This window comes from Schistocerca gregaria, chromosome 2 (genome assembly GCF_023897955.1).
Source record: "Schistocerca gregaria isolate iqSchGreg1 chromosome 2, iqSchGreg1.2, whole genome shotgun sequence".
NCBI lineage: Eukaryota > Metazoa > Arthropoda > Insecta > Orthoptera > Acrididae > Schistocerca > Schistocerca gregaria.
Window position 1 is genome coordinate 464,441,726 of NC_064921.1, and position 20,653 is coordinate 464,462,378.

A 20,653-nucleotide genomic window follows, 5' to 3' on the forward strand; every position below is an offset into this window, starting at 1 on the left:
ATATTTTTTGTGCCATGATCATGTTAAAAGAGGTTCTACAGTGCATAAAAGAGCGTGTCTATTTTCCATGTTTAGCAATGGGGTCACAAATGAGTAACTTGCGATTGGTGGTTTGCTGTGACAAGCAGGTGTGTTGTCCAAGTGTGATTTGTCTCCACTCAGAGAAAAGAGAGTGCACTAGGTGACCTCGTCCACGTGGCTACGCGAGAGCACACTGTTATTTGTATATGGAAGTATTGTATTTATGATGTTCAGAGAGACCAAAGAATTGTGAACATGGTGGTCAGTTCTGAGGAATACCATATAAGAGCCCCGCAATATGTTTTAATGCTATAGTGTCATGAAATGGACGTGTAATAAGGGAATATTGACAAGTGAAAAATTAATAAAGCAACGTATTAAACGATATACTTTTCAAAACATATGACATCGTGCGTAATACATAGGGGCATGGCAGTCATGTTGAAGAGAAGTGATTTTATATATTGTACTAAAATCTTTACATTTACAGACACTACTGTTGTTGTTGTGGTCTTCAGTCCTGAGACTGTTTTGATGCAGCTCTCCATGCTACTCTATCCTGTGCAAGCTTCTTCATCTCCCAGTACCTACTGCACTCTACATCCTCCTGAATCTGCTTAGTGTATTCATCTCTTGGTTTCCCTCTACGATTTTTACCCTCCACGCCGCCCTCCAATGCTAAATTTGTGATCCCTTGATGCCTCAAAACACTTCTTCTTGTCAAGTTGTGCCACAAACTTTTCTTCTCCCCAATCCTATTCAATACCTCCTCATTAGTTACGTAATCTATCCACCTTATCTTCAGCAATCTTCTGTAGCACCACATTTCGAAAGCTTCTATTCTCTTCTTGTCCAAACTAGTTATCGTACATGTTTCACTTCCATACATGGCTACACTCCAAACAAATACTTTCAGTAACGACTTCCTGATACATAAATCTATATTCGATGTTAACAAATTTCTCTTCTTCATAAACGCTTTCCTTGCCATTGCCAGTCTACATTTTACATCCTCTCTACTTCGACCATCATCAGTTATTTTACTTCCTAAATAGCAAAACTCCTTTACTACTTTAAGTGTCTCATTTCCTAATTTAATTCCCTCAGCATCACCCGATTTAATTTGACTACATTCCATTTTCCTCGTTTTGCTTTTGTTGATGTTCATCTTATATCCTCCCTTCAAGACACTGTCGATTCCGTTCAACTGCTCTTCCATATCCTTTGCTGCCCCTGACAGAATTACAATGTCATCGGCGAACCTCAAAGTTTTTGCTTCTTCTCTATGAATTTTAATACCTACTCCGAATTTTTCTTTTGTTTCCTTTACTGCTTGCTCAATATACAGATTGAATAACATCGGGGAGAGGCTACAACCCTGTCTCACTTCTTTCCCAACCACTGCTTCCCATTCAGGCCCCTCGACTCTTATGACTGCCATCTGGTTTCTGTACAAATTGTAAATAGCCTTTCGCTCCCTATATTTTACCCATGCCACCTTCAGAATTTGAAAGAGAGTATTCCAGTCAACATTGTCAAAAGCTTTCTCCAAGTCTACAAATGCTAGAAACGTAGGTTTGCCTTTTCTTAATCTTTTTTCTAAGATAAGTCGTAAGGTCAGTATTGCCTCACGTGTTCCAACATTTCTACGGAATCCAAACTGATCCTCCCCGAGGTCCGCATCTACCAGTTTTTCCAATCGTCTGTAAAGAATTCGCGTTAATATTTTGCAGCTGTGACTTATTAAACTGATAGTTCGGTAATTTTCACATCTGTCAGCACCTGCTTTCTTTGGGATTGGAATTATTATATTCTTCTTGGAGTCTGAGGGTATTTCGCCTGTCTCATACATCTTGCTCACCAGCTGGTAGAGTTTTGTCATGACTGGATCTCCCAAGGTAGTCAGTAGTTCTAACGGAATGTTGTCTACTCACGGGGCCTTGTTTCGACTCAGGTCTTTCAGTGCTCTGTCAAACTCTTCACGCAGTATCTTATCTCCCATTTCGTCTTCATTTACATCCTCTTCCATTTCCATAATATTGTCCTCAAGTACATCGCCCTTGTATAAACCCTCTATATACTCTTTCCACCTTTCTGCCTTCCCTTCTTTGCTTAGAACTGGGTTGCCATCTGAGTTCTTGATATTCAAACAAGTGGTTCTTTTCTCTCCAAAGGTCTCTTTAATTTTCCTGTAGGCAGTATCTATCTTACACCTAGTGAGATAAACTTCTTTATCCTTACATTTTCCTCTAGCCATCCCTGCTTAGCCATTTTGCACTTCATGTCGATCTCATTTTTGAGACGTTTGTATTCCTTTTTGCCTGCTTCATTTACTGCATTTTTATCACTAGTAAAATAAAATATAACTTTATTAACATAAAAGGAAGAGTTAATGACATCTAAAGGTAATAGCAGCAGCTCCAGGAAAAGGACAGCGACAGAGAACATATTACTGAGTAAAAACATGGAAGAAGGTATGTGACAGTGTGATTAAAGAAAGTATCAGTAATTTTGTGCTAAACTTGCTATGTGGTTTATGATTGTCCACAGGAAGCATGCCGAAGCATGAAATGAAGAAGAGACCTACCTAATCATGGATTCATGGATCTTTTGTGAAGAGTTGAGTTTTACTGTCGCAGATTTTCACGACATAAACAATGAACCATGGACAATGAACATGAACCATGGACCTTGCCGTTGGTGGGGAGGCTTGCGTGCCTCAGCGATACAGATGGCCGTACCGTAGGTGCAACCACAACGGAGGGGTATCTGTTGAGAGGCCAGACAAACGTGTGGTTCCTGAAGAGGGGCAGCAGCCTTTTCAGTAGTTGCAGGGGCAACAGTCTGGATGATTGACTGATCTGGCCTTGCAACATTAACCAAAACGGCGTTGCTGTGCTGGTACTGCGAACGGCTGAAAGCAAGGGGAAACTACAGCCGTAATTTTTCCCGAGGACATGCAGCTTTACTGTATGATTAAATGATGATGGCATCCTCTTGGGTAAAATATTCCGGAGGTAAAATAGTCCCCCATTCGGATCTCCGGGCGGGGACTACTCAGGAGGATGTCGTTATCAGGAGAAAGAAAACTGGCGTTCTACGGATCGGAGCGTGGAATGTCAGATCCCTTCATCGGGCAGGTAGGTTAGAAAATTTAAAAAGGGAAATGGATAGGTTAAAGTTAGATATAGTGGGAATTAGTGAAGTTCGGTGGCAGGAGGAACAAGACTTCTGGTCAGGTGACTACAGGGTTATAAACACAAAATCAAATAGGGGTAATGCAGGAGTAGGTTTAATAATGAATAGGAAAATAGGAATGCGGGTAAGCTACTACAAACAGCATAGTGAACGCATTATTGTGGCCAAGATAGATACGAAGCCCACACCTACTACAGTAGTACAAGTTTATATGCCAACTAGCTCTGCAGATGACGAAGAAATTGAAGAAATGTACGATGAAATAAAAGAAATTATTCAGATAGTGAAGGGAGACGAAAATTTAATAGTAATGGGTGACTGGAATCGAGTGTAGGAAAAGGGAGAGAAGGAAACATAGTAGGTGAATATGGATTGGGGCTAAGAAATGAAAGAGGAAACCGCCTAGTAGAATTTAGCAGAGAGCACAACTTAGTCATAGGTAACACTTGGTTTAAGAATCATGAAAGAAGGTTGTATACGTGGAAGAACCCTGGAGATACTAAAAGGTATCAGATAGATTATATAATGGTAAGACAGAGATTTAGTAACCAGGTTTTAAGTTGTAAGACATTTCCAGGGGCAGATGTGGACTCTGACCACAATCTATTGGTTATGACCTGTAGATTAAAACTGAAGAAACTGCAAAAATGTGGGAAATTAAGGAGATGGGACCTGGATAAACTGAAAGAACCAGAGGTTGTACAGAGTTTCAGGGAGAGCATAAGGGAAAAATTGACAGGAATAGGGGAAAGAAATACAGTAGAAGAAGAATGGGTAGCTCTGAGGGATGAAGTAGTGAAGGCAGCAGAGGATAAAGTAGGTAAAAAGACGAGGGCTGCTAGAAATCCTTGGGTAACAGAAGAAATATTTAATTTAATTGATGAAAGGAGAAAATATAAAAATGCAGTAAATGAAGCAGGCAAAAAGGAATACAAACGTCTCAAAAATGAGATCGAGAGGAAGTGCAAAATGGCTAAACAGGGATGGCTAGAGGATAAATGTAAGGATGTAGAGGCTTATCTCACTAGGGGTAAGATAGATACTGCCTACAGGAAAATTAAAGAGACCTTTGGAGAGAAGAGAACCACGTGTATGAATATCAAGAGCTCAGATGGCAACCCAGTTCTAATCAAAGAAGGGAAGGCAGAAAGGTGGAAGGAGTATATAGAAGGTTTATACAAGGGTGATGTACTTGAGGACAATATTATGGAAATGGAAGAGGATGTAGATGAAGACGAAATGGGTGATACGATATTGCGTGAAGAGTTTGACAGAGCACTGAAAGACCTGAGTCGGAACAAGGCCCCCGGAGTAGACAACATTCCATTAGAACTACTGACGGCCTTGGGAGAGCCAGTCATGACAAAACTCTACCAGTTGGTGAGCAAGATGTATGAGACAGGCCAAATACCCTCAGACTTCAAGAAGAATATAATAATTCCAATCCCAAAGAAAGCAGGTGCTGACAGATGTGAAAATTACCAAACTATCAGTTCAATAAGTCACAGCTGCAAAATACTAACGCGAATTCTTTACAGACGAATGGAAAAACTGGTAGATGCGGACCTCGGGAGGATCAGTTTGGATTCCGTCGAAATGTTGGAACACGTGAGGCAATACTGACCTTACGACTTATCTTAGAAGAAAGATTAAGAAAAGGCAAACCTACGTTTCTAGCATTTGTAGACTTAGAGAAAGCGTTTGACAATGTTGACTGGAATACTCTTTCTCAAATTCTGAAGGTGGCAGGGGTAAAATACAGGGAGCGAAAGGCTATTTACAATTTGTACAGAAACCAGATGGCAGTCATAAGAGTCGAGGGGCATGAAAGGGAAGCAGTGGTTGGGAAAGGAGTGAGACAGGCGTGTAGCCTCTCCCCGATGTTATTCAATCTGTATATTGAGCAAGCAGTAAAGGAAACAAAAGAAAAATTTGGAGTAGGTATTAAAATTCATGGAGACGAAGTAAAAACTTTGAGGTTCGCCGATGACATTGTAATTCTGTCAGAGACGGCGAAGGACTTGGAAGAGCAGTTGAACGGAATGGACAGTGTCTTGAAAGGAGGATATAAGATGAACATCAACAAAAGCAAAACGAGGATAATGGAATGTAGTCAAATTAAATCGGGTGTTGCTGAGGGAATTAGATTAGGAAATGAGACACTTAAAGTAGTAAAGGAGTTTTGCTATTTAGGAAGTAAAATAACTGATGATGGTCGAAGTAGAGAGGATATAAAATGTAGACTGGCAATGGCAAGGAAAGCGTTTCTGAAGAAGAGCAATTTGTTAACATCGAATATAGATTTAAGTGTCAGGAAGTCATTCCTGAAAATATTTGTTTGGAGTGTAGCCATGTATGGAAGTGAAACATGGACGATAACTAGTTTGGACAAGAAGAGAATAGAAGCTTTCGAAATGTGGTGCTACAGAAGAATACTGAAGATAAGGTGGATAGATCACGTAACTAATGAGGAGGTATTGAATAGGATTGGGGAGAAGAGAAGTTTATGGCACAACTTGACTAGAAGAAGGGATCGGTTGGTAGGACATGTTTTGAGGCATCAAGGGATCACAAATTTAGCATTGGAGGGCAGTGTGGAGGGTAAAAATCGTAGAGGGAGACCGAGAGATGAGTACACTAAGCAGATTCAGAAGGATGTAGGTTGCAGTAGGTACTGGGAGATGAAGAAGCTTGCACAGGATAGAGTAGCATGGAGAGCTGCATCAAACCAGTCTCAGGACTGAAGACCACAACAACAACATGTAAGTATTTGTGCTCTCTATTATCAAATCGAGCAAATCGTCGTCAATGAACAGCTTCTAGGCCTCGACAATGTTGTTAGCATTTCTGGCTTCCCCGCTGACACCAGGCAAATGCGTAATTATATTGTGTGATCTGGTACGTACATTTTCGTTGGTAACCTTTTTCTGTCATTTTAGTTCGTCCATCTCTGGACAAACAGTAAGGTGACGATTCACTGGAAGAGGGACTGGAACCAACCACACTAGTTGAAACAGAATCTCGAGATGTGTTAGTGAGTGTACTCACGCTTCTCGCAGGAATAACGACGTTATCTTCGCTGTCCAGCTGTTCGTCCTCATTTCGCTTTCTGTGTTGTGATCACTTTGGGAATAAAATCAGGATCTACATCCGAACCTTCATTATCACTTTCTAATAACAGTTTTTCAATTTCTTCATCCCTTAGAGGACGCTGCCAGGCCATTTTCGAGCAGTTTTATTGCTCGCAGTGTTTATAATAAGAAGTGTGCACAAGCAGAAGAAGCTAACGCAAACGGACGGGCTGGGTCTCTCAGACCAACGACACGCTTCTTTCTACGCCAACAATCAACTGGCCAACAAGGGAAAATGATGTTACAAGCAGTGTCCTCTAGGAACATTGAAAGCTACAATGGATGGCTGACTCGCAAGTAGTGTACTCTTGTGGATATTTTTAAAACTAAATCCTCTTGAGTCTGAGAGACCCAGCCCGTCCGTTCTGGGGTTAAGAACAACAACAAAAATTATCTGAGCCTTAGCATATCTATAAGGGCTATCATTAGACAAACTTGTTTGCATATAGATATAAAATTATATTATTACCGATAAATAAATATGCTGTTGATTTTTGTCTGATCCTTCCCTCAAGTTTTAAATATCGGTGCATTTGGCACCCACCGAAGTCCATTTCCTCACTCCAGCGTGATAAATGTGACAAAACATGAAGTTGTATTGCTGCTCTCCATTCACTAACACAACGGTATCAGCGATTTATAAAAACAAGTGTTAGTCGTGAAGAGCTTATAACGCTATTGGAAAAATATTATTGTGGATAATTTAATAAGTCGATTAACGAGATCCATTTAGTATCATACCAAAAAAAACGCGCTACCAGGTAGAGGGTCGATGGTACTGGCTGAGACTCTTGTCAATTACTATTTTACCACTACGTTTAATGGTTGAATAAAATGGATCTTAAAGTGAAACCGATTGTTTTCAATTTCGTTTTTTGTTAATTCCTATCTTGGGTCCACTTACCGTCGTATATTTCGTTTCCTGTACGTTGCACAGGGGACACGTAATTAAGAGTCGACAGTAAGTTACTAGCAATCTGTCTCCTTCTATGTTATGATGTGTAACAAACAGTAGAGCTTTGCGATTCAACATACCGAAAAGGCGAGAGTTCTCGAAAATTCAGTCTCTGACTGTACAAAATCAAAGAGAGAACATGTAGTATGGGAAGCTGAGAGAGATGTGTTGGGATGAAAGAGGACATTAGGCAGGGTATCAGTCTTTCTCGTCTCGTGTTCAACCTGTATGTCGAGAAAACTAAAGAAAGACGAAAGTAGTAAGGGGCGTTAGTAATAGCATTAGCGACGTACATAGCTTCAAATACGGTGACTGTGATCTGAACTAAGAGAAAAAATCTGCTACGTTAGAAGCCTAATAATGCATGCCTGACGAATTGAGGACAATATAACAAGCAGACTAGTACAGATAAAAGAGCAGTCGCGCCAAAGGAAAACTATTAGTATTGAAACATACGCCTTAACATGAAAAAGAAAGTACAACATTTTAATCGATTTTAAAGATCCTAGTTGAATTGTAATACAGGATCCTACATAAAAATCGAACTAAATCCCACACAAAAATCACTGTTTACGTGTGCATAGATGCAGCCGCCACGCCATACTTACTTGACCGCTGAGCAGAGAATTGCTCTGTATGAAGTCTAACCTCCGCCATGTCCGCATACTGAGACCAAGCAAAAGTTGGAGGGCCGAGCAGACTAATCAAAAAGACGAGTTTACCAGGAGTATCAGGCGTTTCCTCCCAGGAGAGGGAGCGCCTGGTTCAATTCTCCGCCTTGTTCAACATCTAAAAAACTGAAAGAGGCATCCCTACGTTTGGATCCAAAGGGACGGATAGCACGGCCGTGAATGGCGACGGAGTGTCGCGACAGACTGTCACCGACAGAGCTGGATACGAAGGTTAGGCTGAACTGCTTGGCCCAGGCTGCCGCTACAACATTAATCTAAGACTTTCCATCTGAATTTACCCACTTGCATGCGTTTGTGATTATATCCACATTCGATCAGACCAGCGATCATCCATGTTTAGTACAGGTGGGTGAGGCTACAGATAGTGCTGACTATCAGTTTAATAAAAAGAATATTAAACACACTCATTTAGGGTTCCTCTCATGACCTTGGCAACGAAAATATGAGCAAAGGCCAGCAGAGAAAAGATACACTGTCGAACCTGGTGAAGCAAACCAGCGCAAGTACATGAGAGACAGACTGATTGACGCCTTTCCGTAGGAATGCGTACTGCACCTAGGAACATTGTCGAGTTTGTGGCCTTGTTGGTATGGTGTGGGGAGGCATAATGCTGTACGGGTGTACAGACCTCCTAAACTTTGAACAGCGAATACTCACCGGTCCACGTTATTGCGTCACTGTACTCCTTCCCCATGTGTGTATTTCCTGGGTTACATTCTGCCCTCACTTCATTTTGTGGATGCTATTTCGCAACGCATCCTTCTTTAATGTCTAGGGGACCATCATAAATCGCGATGATTTCAGTGTAATTAATATTTTTAAAGGAAAGCGTAATTTGTGTTTGTCTCACTGCGTATTTCTTTCAGTTACTTTCTGTACTGTACTGTAGCAGTTATCCTATGTACGGCCCATTCCAATGAGTATGCTACTTAGCAGCAACGCATTATGCAGAAGTTATTTTCCTTCTTAAGTTCTGTGTGTATAAAGACTAAACTACAGTTCTACCAAATATATCTGGATTACCTAGATGGAGAAAACTAGTTTGGAAGTCTGTGGCGCGATCCTATGGGACCAAACTGTTCAGGTCATCGGTCCCTACGCTTACGAACTACTTAACGTAAATTAAAATAACTTACGCTAAGGAAAACACACATACCCATGCCCGAGGGGGAACTCGAACGTCCTAAGGGGGGAGCCGCGAGAACAGTGTCACTGTCATGTTGTAACTGAGCACAAATACTCCATTGGTCTATATTGTATTAAGGCTTATTTACTTATTTGTTCCAATAAGCCTTATCGGATTGAATGTGTAATAACTGATGCAAGAAACTGTGAAATGCCATACTTCTTTGAGTGGCTCCATACAAAGATAATTATTCATTCCTTCATCAAATTTAAGCATTTTGTAATCTCCTGTGATTTAGTTCCAGCAAACGGTAACAAAAGTTGTGACCAGTTCTATTAAAATTGTTAAAGCACATTTACGATGTACATAATGCAGGAAATTGCCAATCGTTCGTAACACCATACACAAATCCAGTTATTTGTGACACTGTGTATGTCTGTCAAACTCCTCCCGCACAGGCCATGAAGGCCCAAAGGTACCGAATGGCCGCCGTGTCATCCTCAGCCCACAGGCGTCACTGGATACGGACTTGGAGGGGCATGTGGTCAGCACACTGCTCTCCCGGCCGTTTGTTAGGTTCCGAGACCGGAACCGCTACTTCTCAAACAAGTAGCTCCTCAGTTTGCTTCACAAGAGCTGAGTGTATCCCGCTTGCCAACAGCGCTCGGCAGACCAGATCGTTACCCATCGAAGTGCTAGCCCAGCCCAATAGCGCTTAACTTCGGTGATCTGACGGGAACCAGTGTTACCACTGCGGCAAGGCCGTTGGCTCCGTCTTTGTAGTAGACCCTTCCCAAAAGTACAGGTTATCTTCTTTAGCACTCTGTATTTATCTTGTAGTTACGAAAATACATGATCACATTTGCTATATACTAGTATATCACTATGATACCGAGTGGAAACAATGGCTGATAGGCCGTGCACCACATCGGACACTAAGTGTAGGTGCTGTTGCTGTTGCAAACTTTGAACTATCTGCTTAAGAGACACTCGCATAATTTCTTCACAATTTTTATCAGCCGTAGTGGCGTTTCTGAGTGAGAGATGTCAATTTTGTTCACCAGGAATCTGCGTCGGTTTGTACCATTAACAGTACGACAGAGCCCTCGTGTACCGAGAACCAGTGAGGTGGCGACATCATGGAACTGCAGGCGTTGCCAGCTTGCGCCACCTGGGCGGTGCTGTACACACGGCCTACACGACAACCGGGGAGTGAGTGAGCGGTGAACTTCTATGCACCGAGTCTGACGTGCTGGTGTGACGTCAGAGGGCTCGCGACGACCCCTTCGGCTTGCTACGTTTGCTGTGCGGAATCAATAAAGTCGATTCCAAGAGCTAGTGTTGCCTGAGATGAGAATGCGCCGGAATGTCGCATAGATGCTGAAGGGATGGTCAGGTTTGCTTTAGAACAAGATGTGCATGTGCTTTCAACTGTTACTGACCGTGCTGGTTGTTAGTTCTGCCTCTGCCCTGAATGGTGACCACTGCGGCCACCGACTGAATAATTACTGCTACATTAGTGGGCTGAAACGATAGTCTTTTGCACATAGTTTCTTTTGACCTATTTAATTTGTAGCTTCTGTGTAATATATTAATTATTCTGCGAAAACATGATTGAAGTTCAGTTTTGTTAAAAGTAAAAACAAGTCTTTTCCCTTAAACAAAAAATACAGATTGGTTTTAATTAATTCTTTCAGTTCAAAAGAAATCTAACTTTTTAAATAGAAAATTGTATATCGTAGAAAAAAATGGCTCTGAGCACTATGGGACTTAACTGCTGTGGTCATCAGTCCCCTAGAACTTAGAACTACTTAAACCTAACTAACCTAAGAACATCACACACATCCATGCCACTCGCATTCGGGAGGACGACGGTTCAATCCCGTCTCCGGCCATCCTGATTTAGGTTTTCCGTGATTTCCCTAAATCGTTTCAGGCATATGACGGGATGGTTCCTTTGAAAGGGCACGGCCAATTTCCTTTCCAATCCTTCCCTAACCCGAGCTTGCGCTCCGTCTCTAATGACCTCGTTGTCGACTGGACGTTAAACACTACCCACCACCACCACCACCACCACCACCACATACATGCCCGAGGCAGGATTCGAACCTGCGACCGTAGCAGTCGCACGGTTCCGGACTGCGTGCCTAGAACCGCGAGACCACCGCGGCCGTCTATACCGTAGAGTGGTTTTTCATAATTTCCGTGCTATTAACGCAGTTGCCATTCTTATAATATTTGTGCTTTTGTTGTCTTAATTATAATATTCAATAAACGCACTGCCACTCACCTTAGCTTCTCCACTAATCAGCGAATAATTTTCTACCTTACCGCTTTGGACACATCATTGCACGTATTACCCACACCTATACAGTTGGTGTATGTAGTTCTCATTTATAAATTTTTGCTAGATATCGGTGCCCTGTATTGTACAACAATTTAATGAATGAATAAAGCGTAAAGGAAAATAAAATAGAGTCAAGTTTTTAATTAATTTCTCTATGTTCGATACATTTAAGTTTCTGAATGATAAAGCAGAACCGGTACCGTCTTTTCACACTAATACTGAAACATTCGATTCTGTTCTTTTCCCAAAATCTGCAACATCTAATACAAATGATTCACGTGAGAGGAGAATCAGAATGTAGTGTCTTCTGCTTTCTAATGATGCTTCGTGGCCACCGTATTGTCTTTCGAAATACATGAAGTAGGATGATCTATGACCTAGACCCTCAGACAGCTGCAGTTTGAGACCCAGTTTACGTAGTAATCCCTTGGTTTTGTGTCAGTGCAAATATTGTCGCCTTACTAGACATAAATGTAGATCGCTTTACGTCTGACGCCAGTTGTTACCGGTTTAATTTACTGCCTTCGTCTTCCATTTGTGGCAACTGCTAGGAAAGCAAACGTTCTGAACTCTCCAGCATGCTTCTGATCTCATAATTTTATCTTTTTGATTCATGGGTGACACGCTTACAGAACGCAATATAAAGAATGATACTATCTTTGGGATTCAATATTCCCTAAACAGTTTTCTCGAAATTGTAGGAATATTGTGTTTTCGTTTTTCCTCGTGTTTTTCTTTCAAACGAGGCAATATTCCTTCATTACACAGAATCTGAAATCAAATTGTAGACTAAAATTAAGGTGAGGAGTTCAGTGGCAAATACTGAAATTTATGAATAATCTAAAGACTTAAATATATTCAATATATTTACCTACTTATCGTGGATAGGAAGTACGTTCTGAAGGAACATGCTTATCCCTCACAGCCCAAAACTTTTGAGGACAGTCCATGATTTATTCCAGATCACATTTCTAATGCTTCACTAACAGCGCAAACACTAACTAATCAATAACACAGAATCAATTTTAGGCCTATCGACAGTACTGCTGCTACGTCAGCGTAAAGCAATTTGCCCAGAGTGTGACAACGAATGCTCTAAAGTTACAAATGAATGATTGACCATTCGACCTTCTTGGTTAGTACTTACAAGTAAATACTTCTAACGTGTGTGAAATCTTATGGGACTTATCTGCTAAGTTCATCAGTCCCTAAGCTTACACACAACTTAACCTAAATTATCCTAACGACATACGCACCCATGCCCGAAGGAGGACTCGAACCTCCGCCGGGACCAGCCGCACAGTCCATGACTGCAGCGCCTCAGACCGCTCGACTAAGCCCACGCGGCAAGTAAATACTAAGTATCCTATTGATCTGGTGTCTCCTGGCTATAATAAAGACAAATGTGGGAATTGCTAACACTGAAACGCAGTAATATCGGTAATGATTCCTTGGCTACTAGACAGAAAAATCAGCTGACCATATATGATGGCACAAACGTAATGATTCTATACCCCATTCACCTATCAAGACTAACTGTTGGCTAGGCTGGGGTAATGTGGTTTATGGCTTCCGACGTTTTAGTTCCCTGCGCCACCTGGACGAGCCACCGCTGCTGGCAATTTGGGTAATTCTTGTGGGCTCCGCGCTGACCGGACGTGACGCTAATTGCCCGTGCTGCGGCTGTGTGCGGTGCCATTAGCAAATTGCGGACGTGAGGCACAAAGGCCCGCGCGCCACTTTCAAGTCGCCAGCACCGGATGGAGATCACTGCTTACGTCCGGAAGCAGTTGAAATTATCTCTGCTTACGACGACGGTGGGCGATTATTGTTTGTGGAACTTATAATGGAACGAAGGAAGCAGATAATATATGTGAGGCTTGCAGGACATTAAAACCACGGCATGACAAGAGCGGTGGAAGAGGTACAATAATAGTGTTAAGATAACTCCTGAACTTGTATAATAAAGAATCATAAGGTGACAGAAGTAATATCGTGCCAGACCTCCTTTTACGCGGCGTAGTTGTAGCGACATGACGTGGCATGGACTCAACAAGTCGTTGGAAGTCTTCTGCAGGAATACTACTAGGTCTACAACTTTGATTCCGCCGTTTTTTGCCGCAGTGCGGGGCTTTATTGTGAAAAACTTACGAAACGTTATGATTCATAGTACTGCCTACCGCTGGCCGCTACATTCTCCCATCTTTTGGATAGCATACGAATCCCTTGGCGGAATAACTGGGAGTCTTTTGTGGGCATCCATGAATCGATTCAATTTTTCACTTGTTCATATGATCGGAAGTGCTGGTCAGCCAAACTACACTCCTGGAAATGGAAAAAAGAACACATTGACACCGGTGTGTTAGACCCACCATACTTGCTCCGGACACTGCGAGAGGGCTGTACAAGCAATGGCGCTAGCTGCGCAGCATTTGTGCACCGCCGCCGTCAGTGTCAGCCAGTTTGCCGTGGCATACGGAGCTCCATCGCAGTCTTTAACACTGGTAGCATGCCGCGACAGCGTGGACGTGAACCGTATGTGCAGTTGACGGACTTTGAGCGAGGGCCTATAGTGGGCATGCGGGAGGCCGGGTGGACGTACCGCCGAATTGCTCAACACGTGGGGCGTGAGGTCTCCACAGTACATCGATGTTGTCGCCAGTGGTCGGCGGAAGGTGGACGTGCCCGTCGACCTGGGACCGGACCGCAGCGACGCACGGATGCACGCCAAGACCGTAGGATCCTACGCAGTGCCGTAGGGGACCGCACCGCCACTTCCCAGCAAATTAGGGACACTGTTGCTCCTGGGCTACCGGCGAAGACCATTCGCAACCTTCTCCATGAAGCTGGACTACGGTCCCGCACACCGTTAGGCCGTCTTCCGCTCACGCCCCAACATCGTGCAGCCCGCCTCCAGTGGTGTCGCGACAGGCGTGAATGGAGGGACGAATGGAGACGTGTCGTCTTCAGCGATGAGAGTCGCTTCTGCCTTGGTGCCAATGATGGTCGTATGCGTGTTTGGCGCCGTGCAGGTGAGCGCCACAATCAGGACTGCATACGACCGAGGCACACTGGGCCAACACCCGGCATCATGGTGTGGGGAGCGATCTCCTACACTGGCCGTACACCTCTGGTGATCGTCGAGGGGACACTGAATAGTGCACGGTACATCCAAACCGTCATCGAACCCATCGTTCTACCATTCCTAGACCGGCAAGGGAACTTGCTGTTCCAACAGGACAATGCAATTCCGCATGTATCCCGTGCCACCCAACGTGCTCTAGAAGGTGTAAGTCAACTACCCTGGCCAGCAAGATCTCCGGATCTGTCCCCCATTGAGTATGTTTGGGACTGGATGAAGCGTCGTCTCACGCGGTCTGCACGTCCAGCACGAACGCTGGTCCAACTGAGGCGCCAGGTGGAAATGGCATGGCAAGCCGTTCCACACGACTACATCCAGCATCTCTACGATCGTTCTGTCAGTGTGATCATGTGATGTATCTGACCCCAGGAATGTGTCAATAAAGTTTCCCCTTCCTGGGACAATGAATTCACGGTGTTCTTATTTCAATTTCCAGGAGAGTATATACCACTGATCGAAAATGGTGGTTGTCAGAGACAGCAACGTATGGAGAATACGGTGGGAGGGATAGGACTCCTCATTTCAACGTTTCCATGTATATTTTGTCGGGTTTTGCGACCTGGGGTCGAACATTGACCAGCTGCATAATTTCCTTACCGTGTCAATCTCTGTATTGTGGCCGTTTTTGTTTCAGTGCTGGACTCGATATCGTCAATTGCTTTCGATAATGATGTCCTGTGACTGTTTTTCTCTGTTTCACTAGCTACGAAAGCGTTCTGTCTCCCTCCGCCAGGCCGGTCTTCGACATCAGCATCACCGTTCTTAAGGCGTTGAAAAAATTCTCTGCACGCTCTTTCACTAATAGTTCCCTCACCATTGGTCTTACCCAGCATTTTAAGTCACAGACGCAGATTTCTTCATGTTAAAGCAGAAAATTGAAACTTCCCGCAAATGGAGAGAAATAAGTACTTAAGTTGACGGACTTAATCGGGAACAACTATATGATGCAATTACAAATCGACTAATATTTTTATGGCATTATGTTCACAGATGCCGAAGCATATTGTATGACACCTATGGCCAACCATCTGAAGCCCACTTTCCGCTACTGCCGTCTATTGCAAAACGGTGGAAGCGAAGTTGTAGACCTAATAGAAATACTGAGTCATGGTGCCTCGGTAGCCGTCCATACTTGCGAAACGGTTGCCGGTGCATGATTTTCTGCACGAATAGTCCTCTACATCATGTCCGATTAATGTTCGATAGCCGGGAGATCTGGATGGCCAAATTATTCACTCAGATTCTCTTATTTGTTTTTTATTTATTTATTTATTGTACCGTGGGACCAAATTAAGGAGAAATCTCCATGGTCATGGAACGAGTAAGTACATGCAATTATAACACGGTAGTAGAAACAGATAAAACGAAGTACAAGAAAAGTATTCAAGAACAACTGTGTCATCCATAAAATTTCCATCTTCGTTTGCGATCATGAAGTCCATGAGCGGCAGCAAATAGTTTGCAAGCATCCGTACACAATCATTTCTAGTCAATGATCGGTTCAGTTGAACCAGAGGACGTATTTCATTCTGCGTAAACTCACGGCCATGCCATTATGGAGCCACCAGCAACTTGCACAGTGCCTTGTTGAGAACCTGGGTCCACGGCTTCGTGGAGTTTTCGCCACACTCGAGCCCTAAAATTAACTCTTATCAACTGAAATCGCGACTCATCTAACCAGACTACGGTTCTCTAGTTGTCTAGGATCCAACCGATGTGTTGACGAGCCCAGGGGGCGCTGCAGGCAAAGGCACCCGCGTCATTCCTCTGCCATTAACGCCAAATTTCACTGCACTATTCAAACAGTTACGTTCGTCATACTTCCCACATTCATTTCTGCGATTATTTTACGCAGTATTGCGTGTCTGTTAGCACCGCTGCTCTCGGCTGCCGGCTACTGCGTTGTCCGTGGTAAGAGGTAACTCCTGAAATTTTGTATTCTCGGCACACTCTTGACACGGAGGATCTCGGAACGGCGGCCGCTGTGGCCGAACGGTTCTAGTCGCTTCAGTCCGGAACCGCGCTGCTGCTACGGCCGAAGGTTCGAGTTCAGCCTCTGGCATGGATGTGTGTGATGTCCTTAGGTTAGTTAGATTTAAGTAGTTCTAAGTCGACGGGACTGATGACCTCAGAAGTTAAGTCCCATAGTGCTCAGAGCGATTTGAACAATTTTTGATCTCGGAATATTGAATTCCCTAATAATTTCAGAAGTGGAATGTACCCATGTGTCTAGCTCCAATTGCCACTATGCGTTCAAAATCTGTTAATTCGCATCGTACGGCTATAATAACATCGGAAACCTTTCCAGATGAATCACCTGGGTACAAATGGCAGCCCCCTCAATGCACTGCCCTTTTATACCTTTTGTAGACGATACTGTCGCCATCTGTATAAGTTCATATCACTATTTAGTGACTTTTTGTCACCTCAGTGCACACAGCGTCTTAATTACTTCAAAACAGATGTTTCCTTTGATGACACTATTCCAGCGATTCGTACATTCCAACGTTTCGTACATTACTAGAATGCTTTGTACAACGCGTTCTCTACAGCGAAGTGAATTTTCTTCATCGAGCACTTGCAGCGTTACAGCCAGGTGAATATCACATATTCCCTGTTCCGTGTCTTATATGTCCCACTGGGAACCAAAATGTAGCTGATCGAGGGTGCAGTTACCACTATGGAGAGGTAAAGCAGCAGTTATTCTAGTGCAAGGCTTCATAGCAACGTGGCCAAGGAGCTGACGCTGAGCGCAAGCATGCTAGCTGCGAGTAACGTACATCCTCCATTGCCGTAGGGAACAGGGTGGGGACTCGTGTGGCGACTTGTGTAGACGATGAAATTGTTCCTGAGTTGAGTGCTTTATTAGTGTAGACCGTTTCTGCACTTTCAGTGGGACTGTAGATCACTTACTTCAAACCTTATATCAGCGCAATATGGGTACAGCAAGCTTTTTCATTTTCTCATTCAGTTGTCTACGACACCTCATTTATTTCCGAACATGACTGGCGGTATATTTATAGACAAACAAACTAATAAATTTCGTCACACAGCTACATTTTCTACACTTCCTTCAGCACTGGTAAGAATGTTGCATCCGCGAAATTTACACTCTCATAAAGCGCGCCAAAGAACATGCAACAACTTATTTACAAAGATTGTAGCAAGCTGTCTCTGATCGTTGGCTGCCATTATCTGTGTGGGACGTGTGATTGTGGTGCTTGATAATACCACCACGTGGGAATGTTCTGCCTGAACTGTACATAAATGCTCAAAAGCAAATGCCGAGTATTCTTTTCCTAATGCACCATAAGTGAAAGAGAGTAAAGAGTTTGGGAAAAGTAGTGGATTTTGTAGCTCATCCGAAACACACTCTCACTTGAATTTTCTTCCTCTTCATTTAGAGAGATTCACGTTAAGTTTTGAAACGTCTTGTCGCATCCCAGCACAGTTTTGTAGTGCGATAGGAAGGTTGACTACAATCTGAGGGTTGTTTGAGTGTCCGCCTTTCTTGTCGCAGGTGAGGGGGAGAAAGCTATGCTAGGTAGAACTTGGTGGTTATTACTACGGTGTTAATGTTTTAATATTAATGGCAAGATGGGTATGCCGAAGAATTCAGTATTTATTTAAGTAATGTCTTAATTCTCTTTGATAACTTATAAAAGAGGTGCCAGTTCCTAACCCTTTTCTGTATTACTTGTCAGAGTCAATTTACTCTTATCAGCAGGCCACTTGCCTAAGCTTGCAAGAGACAATTACTAATCCTTAAATTGTTCTTGTTAAATACGGGGTCTCCTTGAGACAAAGACAGATCGTCCCCGTTCAGAGCTATACTCCGCAATAGATAATGATTACTTATCTTGCAATTGCTGTGTGTGTCTCCAGATGTGATCACCGACTTCTCGCTGCGACCATTACTTCTGCATACTCAGGTTGCGGTGGACTGGCGTACTACTGCTCTCGGACTCCTCCGTCAGACTACTCCATAAGAATTCTCCATCAGACTAACTCTTCTCATTTTATCTCTTGCTTATACACGATCTAAGTCGCAGCTGACCCTCGATAATAGCCGTTCGGGATATTTCACATAGCTGCCTCCCTTGACACGTAAATACTTCAATATTTGATTTCTCCTGGAGGTTTCCGCTCAGTGTTACCACCTACGAGTATTGGAAAGCTTCTTTTGACGCCAGAGCTTGTACCCGTTGGCGCAGCCTCCAACAGATCCATCACGTATTTAGTCCGTGATCCGACGGGCTACTGGAGGTCCCTACTCTACATAAAATATGGAAAACTTCTGTCGTCGTCCAACTGCGGTTCAGTTAATGTCTTAATGCGAGCATTTTGATCGTATGCGTCTTATCTCTCTTCCCTTCACAAATATCCCCCACTAGGGATTCTCAGTGCTTAAACTGTGAGGCTTTTAACTTCATGAAGTGACAATTGTTCTCCGCTCATTTCATCTGTCAAGTATTGCTTAGTAAAATCATTATTAATTTGGTTTTGTTTTCTTGAGACTGTACTGTCTAGTACACGCTCAGGGCCTTCATATTTTCCATTCTCGTATTCATTGTCGTAGTAAGACATGTAAGGCCTCTCTAATTTGAACATCCTGAAATCAGTGTGTTATGATGCACTAAACATCGTCTTAATGTGTAAAAGTATAAGCTTCCTATCAGTGCCGACTATGTGAAGACATTGTCGGTGTCACAAAAATCAGACTCGCCACTACTGCTATTAGGTGACACTGCTGTTTCACAATTGGCGACTCTCCCGTGCTGTCACAGCATGTGTGCGCTCATTTCAGCTCACTCCCCACCAAGCCGCAACTGCTCTGCTCGCGAGCAAGACCGTGAGCAGGTCCGAGTGGTCCCGCTCAAAACCAATGAGTTGGTAAGCCTTTTTCTAGTGGGTGTACCACCTGGGTCTTGTGGGTTTGGTGGGCTGGCAAGGGCTACAGGAGTTCACTGGAGCTGAAGGTGGCTGCAGCAAGACAGACGGCATGCCCATATAAACACTTTAGTTCTACTACATTCCTTGACACTGTACTGAGCCAACCCACAGGATCCGTCTTCCACGGGGGTCATCAGAGTCGATCTCATAGCCCACAATGGCTAGAGGCGGTGTGTCGAGGACGGCGTCAGCTGTTGTCTGAAAGTGCCAGTTGTCAAGGCCTTGCATAGCCTGTATGCTGCGCCTAATGTGGTGTCCTCAGGTTGTTGTTAAGCTGCTGGCGGGGCGGCTGCGTCCACACAGTTGAGCGAGTGCATGTCTCGAAGTCCGCCTTTGGCCCGATGGTCCGCTATTGTACCAGACAAGGCGGTTGTTGAATTTGAGTTCACATATGCAGCCCAACAAATTGTGTCGAAATGTCTCGGAACGTCGATTATCTCTGCCTTGTGTTCGTAAAATCAGTGTTTGTCTAATATCAAACAATGGTATTTTGTTCTTTTTCTGCCCAGACTATTTCTGTATTGAACACTTAGAGCTTTGTGTTCTAGACAGGCGTTCTTCTAGTAAAACGGATGCCTTTTGCTTTGTCGCCGTTTACTTTTGTTTTTTGCAGGCATTTGATCAGTAACGTCCAATTACTCTTGTGTCCAGTGTTTTTCTTGACGACAGGCGGCAGAAGTGTGTGTTGCAGAGCTGGATGACCGTTTAAGCAGATTTGGTGAAAGGATGGAACCGTGTGGAATTCGTTCTTGTAACTTTTTGGTCCCAGATCGTTTTCCATTGATGCTAACAAAGAACTTCCTGCCAAGTAGCTGTGCACTAATTTGACGTAGGAGTTTGTAAGTTGGTCGTTGAATTCGTCTTGACAGTCAGTTTACCTCTCAGGACTTTGTCGACATCCAGGAAGATGGCTGTGCTGCTCATGTTAAAGTGATGTAATCGGTGGTCCTGAGAATTTGCAGTTATGCTGATAATTCCTCTTGATAGGCCCATTGTTCCAGAAGGAATGATGTCCTCGACAAGTCGTGGTCGTATTTTGTACCGTAATATTCTTTCCAGTATTTTTGAAAGACTCAGTATACTACTGA

At 43.5% G+C, this 20,653-nt stretch overlaps 1 pseudogene; it reads right to left on the reverse strand.

Moving 5' to 3' along the window:
- Positions 1–9,775: 9,775 nt before the first annotated feature.
- On the reverse strand, positions 9,776–9,893 carry LOC126337420 (5S ribosomal RNA; annotated as a pseudogene).
- Positions 9,894–20,653: the final 10,760 nt, after the last annotated feature.